This window comes from Chrysochloris asiatica, unplaced genomic scaffold (assembly GCF_000296735.1).
Source record: "Chrysochloris asiatica unplaced genomic scaffold, ChrAsi1.0 scaffold00159, whole genome shotgun sequence".
In the NCBI taxonomy this organism is placed as follows: Eukaryota; Metazoa; Chordata; class Mammalia; order Afrosoricida; family Chrysochloridae; genus Chrysochloris; species Chrysochloris asiatica.
The window spans coordinates 3,548,203-3,555,043 of record NW_006408677.1 but is presented as its reverse complement, the minus strand read 5'-3'; the positions used below and the strand labels follow the sequence as shown (position 1 = coordinate 3,555,043).

The 6,841-nt window shown below is 37.1% G+C and overlaps 1 pseudogene; it reads right to left on the bottom strand.

Annotated features, from left to right (window-relative positions):
• Positions 1–1,272: 1,272 nt before the first annotated feature.
• LOC102829110 lies at positions 1,273–2,238 on the bottom strand (annotated as a pseudogene).
• Positions 2,239–6,841: the final 4,603 nt, after the last annotated feature.

Genomic DNA, 6,841 nt, shown 5'->3' with positions numbered 1-6,841 from the left:
TTACTTTAGCAAAGTGATCAATATTTGTGTTCAGTTTTCAAGCAACCGAAGTCCCTGATTTAGTTTAGAAAACAAAATCTATACAGCAGTGTTTTAAACAGTAAATCATAAAATTGAACATCTGTGAGTGAATCTCTGAGAATAAAAATACTGACAAGTTACACACTGCAACACTGTATGCAGTATATATTCTAAGACGTACAAAAACGAAAACAAAAATGGATGATTGTAAGTGCAGTTCATTATAACTTATATATGTCATAAATTGGGGAATGCCTATAACATATTATGTCAGTTTAAATACTAGGATTAAAATAAAAATCCAAAGTTTAAAAAAGGACAGGAATTTGACAGTTCTGACTGAAGTAATCCAAAGAAAGTTATATCAATATTATCTGTGTTATTCTTACTCTTCGGCAATCATGTATGTTTGTGTACCTTTTGTTGTTGTTGCTATGAGTCTTCGAGTTGGTTCCAACTAGTGGTTGGTTGGTATGAACTGATGACCTTGAAGTTAGCAGTCCAGCGTTTATCCTCCAGCATCACACAAGGACTCTAGTGTACTTTTTTGGCCACTGTTCATTATTTATTTGGTGTTTTAGTTGGTATGACAGATTGTTACGCTGTTTTTGTTTTTACATTACATAGCAATGTATGGTACTCTGATAAATATGTTGTTGTTAAGTGCTGTCGAGTCAGTTCCGACTCATAGCAACCCTGTATCGGTTTTCTAAGGAGCGGCTAATGAGTTTGAACTGATGAACCTGTGGCTCAAACTGGCCTTGCGGTCCAGTGATTTATCCCACAGCACCATACCAGGACTCCTGATGAATGTAGTATACAAAATAAGATCTTTTAGGACAAGGCATGCTATATTGAATGTACCTATTGGGACCCAGGATGTGACTGGAACAATACACTAAGCTAGGCATGTTGAATGAAAGAACCAGAATTTACATAACACACAGTAAACACATTCTTCTGGTTTGAAGGGCAGTGCAGCATGTGCAATACTGGCAGTGGTGTCTCCGAAGCAGTGGGAGTATTTTATACTAACCAGCTTAGAACTACGCAAGGTAAGCATTATCCAACATCAGAAGAGAATGATAAGGTTTTATGGACCATTCCTATGTCTGACTTTAGGAAACTAATGTTCTTCCTTGGTCTTAATTTTACTGCTTTAATCACAGATCAGATAAAAAGGACAGCATGCACAATCTCCACTAAAATCCTTTTGCAGACAGTGAAGTGGTACAATAATAGACTTTAAAACTACATCTCTTTTTGGATGACCCACAGTGTATCTGCATTCTTCTTCAAATGGGCCTCTTCCTTAGGAGTCCTCTGAGATTCCATTCTGTCCCAAGATGCAAGGAACACCAAAGAAGATGGAATCTTTAATCTCATAGAGTCCCTTAATCAAGCTGAAAACTGGATGTACCCACCTAGGATTCTTCTTTATACTCTCTGACAAGTCTGCCACAGAGAGTCCAATGGCCCAGGAGGTATAGTCTTTCAGTTTGACTGCCTCATAAACACTGTCGACCACCTGTTTGTGATACACTTTCCATTGTTCCTTATCTGCATCAGTGCCTAAATCAGGGTGCAGATTTTTCAGGGAGACACCAGTAACATTCATTCTACTCCACTCCACATAGGCACACTAGAGTCTCCATGCTCACCAAGGACCCACCCATAACAGCTTAATGGGTGAACTCCCAGGAAGTGGAACCACGCTGAATCCAGATTGCAGCTACTTCCAATAACACGGTTTTTGGGAAAGTCACTTATCTTCCAAGCCACATAAGAAAAGGTATCCACTTGATTGGAAACAACAAGCAACTTTCAGTTTGGGCTGTATGTCACAACATTAGGAATGATGAATTTAAAGATGTTCACGTTACGCAGGACCAAATTAAGACAGCTTTTTCCTTCCTGCTGACGTGCCCCAGCTGTGATAATAACCAGCTTAGAATTTGCAGTTAACATTATAGTCTTTGTCAGAGACATTTTTGGTGTTCGAAGGAAAAGTCTGCCATGTTGAAGATCCATCATCTTTCCGTTCAATTTGTCTTCCATAACATCAAAAGAGCAAGCTCATCTGTCAAGTCCTTCATTACGATGCTGATGGCACCAGCCATGCCAACAGCACCAATCCCAACAACTGTAATCTTATTCTGGAGTGGTCTGTACTTCCTTGAGAAGAGTCTGAATCAGCTGTTCCTTGAGAGTTGCCATACTGGTTTTGGAAAATGAAGGAATGAGGAGTGCACGTTGGGGAGGTGAGTGGTGTCAGTGAGCAAAGGTGAAATCCTAACTTAGCAGCAGCTCTAAGACTTCCCTGTGTACCTTTCAGATACTCTGATAAAATGGGCAAAACCACTTAGACAATCTTAGAAGTTATGAAACTAATATCTATTTGCTGTTTAGTATGCAGTACATGTCACATCAAAAAAAAAAAAAAAAAAATTCGCTGTCTTTGAGCAACCCTGTAAGACACAGTGGAACCACTCCATAACATTTCAGAGACTGCAAATCTTTATGAAAGCAGGCAACATTATTTTTCTCACCTGGAGCATCTGGTGGGTTTGAACCACTGACCTTGCAGTTAATATCCCAACCCTTAACCCATTGTGCCACCAGGGCTCCTTACATTTTTCACACACAACACAATAATTCCAAACTCTTACTAGATGCAGTAGAAGCTGCTCCATTAGCTCCAGGGAATTTTAATCTAAATCCTGAAGTGATACCACCAAGTGCTCCAGCAGAACTTGCTGGGGCACCAACTGCTGAGAACAACATAGTGAGAAATTTATAATGGAATCATTGTCATCTGAACAGTTCTTCAGAGACTCTTGGTTAAACTTAAAAACAAAAACAATTACATTATAGTTAGTTCATTGCTATTAAATGCACAGAAAATATGGAGACAGAAAATATGAGGGAACTTTAAAAAATTCATGGAAAAAATCCATTTTATTATTATTATTAACTTTTTTATTGTAAACTGAGTGATGGTTTACATGGGGGAACATCTACTTTACACCATTGTTTCATTATAATGATTATAATCTCCTCCGTGCTTCATCATTCAACAGTATTTGCTTCCATTCCTTACAGTTTTTTGGTGTTTTTTTTTTTTTGGTGTGAGGGGGATGTACATAAAAACACTCTGTAATTTATCTTTTAATTAAATTTTTCATGAACTTTCTGAATCCTCCTTGTAGGTGACTGGTTGTAACTGGAGAATCTTACTGGGATGATGGTAATGTTCTAAGAAGGAGTAAGATTTACACAAGTCAGCAAATTTACTAAAATGATTGGAATATATACTTGAAAAAATGGATTTTATGATCCCTGCATTGTTCCTCATTAAAGATAATGTTTTTAAATACCATGGTCAAAATTTCTTTCCATTTTGTAGGCAAGGACATCTAAGACAGGAAGGGAACCTGTCAAAGGTTGGAGATCAAGTCTTTGATTGAACATGGAATTTAAGATTTTTACTCTGAACCTCAGACACTGCCATATTCATAAAATCTATCATAGCTGAGATGGATATTACTTACATATATCAAAACATTTTCAGAATCACAGTCATGTATAAAAATTGAAGCTTACTTAGTACAAAATAAAACTCATATGGTAACCAGCAATTTTAAATAAGGTTTATCTACGCTAAATGCACAAAAGAATATGAACGATGTGGCACAATTCTTTACAATTAAGTAAGTATCAGCAAGTTTTGGTTTGCGTTAAGTTTTATTCCCAGGAATGGTGACAAGCTTTTAGGAGTCCATATTATAGTTAGGATAAAGTACAACAAAGTGTAATGATGAACATTATGGCAATGGAAAGAAGATGCCCTAAAAGCAGTCAGCTTATATAGATCTGTTAGAAAGATTTGCTAAGGCATATATAGAACATTTTCAAAATTTGCTATTATTCATCCAAAGGAAGATGAGTAGCAAAGAATTTGGTATTATAAAACAATTAATACCACACTTCTCAGCTCAAAACATCAACTATTTCTGTCTCAAGGAGAGAGGTCATGAGACATCAGACAATTTAAATTAGAACCAAAAAAATACAGTTGGCCCCTTTGTCATCTTCCATTCTGACATGTAAAATACAAGAATAAATATAAATGGAGTCCTGGTGTGGCACTGTGGGATAAAGCACTGAAGCACAAGGTCAGTTTGAATCACAAGGTTGGTGGTTCAAACTCACCAGTTGCTCCTTGGAAACCCTATACAGGGTCTCTATGAGTTGGACTCGACTCATATAAGAGTAAAGTGCCATTTGTTTACCATTTTATCTTATTTATATGGATTATAAGACTTTTTCCCTTCAGAAATACTTGGCAAAATTCCCACTCTTCCTATTTCTATTAATTCAAGAATTTTTTAAAAAACAATGCAAAAGGAGTCCTGGTGTGGTGCTGTGTAAAGCACTGTATCACGGGGTCAGAGGTTCAAACTCACCAGCCGCTCCTCAAAAATCCTATACAGGGTCACTATGAGCTGGAACTGACTCAACAGCACTTAAGAACAACAATAATATAGGATGATCTGCTTAAAGCTCATACTTTAAGCTGTAATAACTATATTATAAAATTAATTGTTAAAGCCATGACAATTAGGCTCTTAGGCAAACTTACTATTGAGAGCAATAGTTATAGCCAAGTTTATAAGACAGGGTATATCAACTACGTATATTGGCAAATTGAGTTATATGCCTGATGGGAAATAATTGTATTTTCTTTGGAACAAGTCACTTACATGAAAACCCAGAGGTAACAGTAGTGATTGAATCATATGATACCGGGTTAAACATCATGGTGCTTTAACTTGTAGTGTTGGCAGCAGCAGATGCTAGAGTCAAACCTAAAAATGAAAGTAACAAGCAAAAAATAAAGTCACTAAAAATTTTTTTTGAAAGTAAAATGTCATTATAACAATTTTTATTTTATGCAGAACCAAACAGAAGCAAGGAAAATCAGGCATGCTGAAGCCTAATAAATATTACATAACAAAAGCCAGATTTAGGGGAAAAAAAGACTCATTGGTACTGCTTAGTTTGACCTGCCTTCTGAAATGATCACAACAAATAAATTCTACTTTACTTAAAAAAGTAAACAGAAGAGGGGAGTAATGGCAGAATAATGCCACACAGAAACCCACATACTTGTTCCTCAAGTAAAGCAACCATATGATTATGAAATGATTATGAAAAAGAAAGCAAAACAACCATTTGAAATCTCTAGAAATTGTCTTAAGGGCTTGCAGCAAATGAAGAAACATTTATTCAGAAAAAAAAAAAAATCTACTAAAACTCAGTTAAAATGGTGATGAGTTTGTAACATATAACTCTTACCTTTCTTCCTGTCCCCTTGCTTTAGCTTAACAGAAGCTACACTCAAGCCAAAAATGACCAAGAGGATTGAATTCTCTCCCTGCAGTTCATAGTGTATACTTGAAACTTGGTTTGCAGAAGGCTACAGTTTTGGTTTACATTAAGCTGGCACTGTATCAGAAGTACTGGACTGCTAACTGCAAGGTCGGCAATTCAAACCCACCAGCTGCTCTGTGGGAGAATGATGAGGCTGTCTGCTCCCATAAAAATGTACAGCCTCAGAAACTATGTTGTTGTTGTTGTTAAGTGCCGTCAAGTTGGTTCTGACTCATACTGACCCTGTATAGGATTCCTGAGGAATAGCTGGTGGGTTTGAACTTCTGACACTGTGGATCACAGTGCAGTGCTGATCCAACAGCCCCACACCAAAAACTGCATACAGAGTGGCTATGAATCGGAATCAACTTGATGGCAGTGGGTTTTGCTGTAGGTGGTTTACAGTGACAGCCCTAACTGCTCAGCCTCCATTTGATGTTCTTTCTGACTCTTAACCAACAATGTGATAGCTTTGCTCTCAGGCACAGTATGTTTGAAAGTAGATTACAACTCCACTGTAGAATAAGCATTGAATTGCTAACCACAAGATTGGTTGTCAAACCCACCAGCCACTCCTTGGAAACCCTAAACAGGGTCACTAAAAGTCCAAATCAATTTTTTTAATTGATTTTTATTTTTTTTTATTTAATGTTTTAAGTCCAAATCAATTTTATGGAACTTAACAAAAAGAAATCAGCCCAGGTATAGCCCATACTGTATATATTGTTTTTGATCTTCATCAGTAAATGATTAAAGTCCTCCTTCCACCCAGCAAGCAAGGTGCATCTGCATAACTCAAGCTGCTAAGAAGCCTTCCTCTAATTCTGATGCAATGACAACAAAAACAACTCACAACTAGATCAAGAAACATCACACTAAACAAAGAAAAAGTTGCATTTCTCAAAGATTTCAATGTACTTTGATACACAGCGCTCATGGAAACAGCAGTCAAGAAATCACATGGGTAAATCTGCTTGAAAAGACCTCTTTAAAGTATTAAAGAGCAACGATGTCACTTTGAGGACTAAAGTGCACCTGACCCAAGCCTATGTATCTATTTTCAATCACCTCATATGCATATGAAAGCTGGACAATTAATAAGGAAGACCACAGAAGAGTTGGTGCATTTGAATTAAGGTACTGGAGAAGAATACTGAAAATAACAGGAAACAGGACAAGCTGTTAGGAGGGACCCGTCCGGGGAGAAAGACATTATACTTTGTAAAACAGAGAGAGAGAAAAAAGGAAGACCCTCAATGAGATGGATTGACACACATTGGTTGCAACAATGGGCTCAAATATATTAACAATTGTGAGGATGGAGCAGGAGCGGGCAGTGTTTTGTTATGTTGTATACATGGTGGCTATTAGCTGAAATGGACTGAAT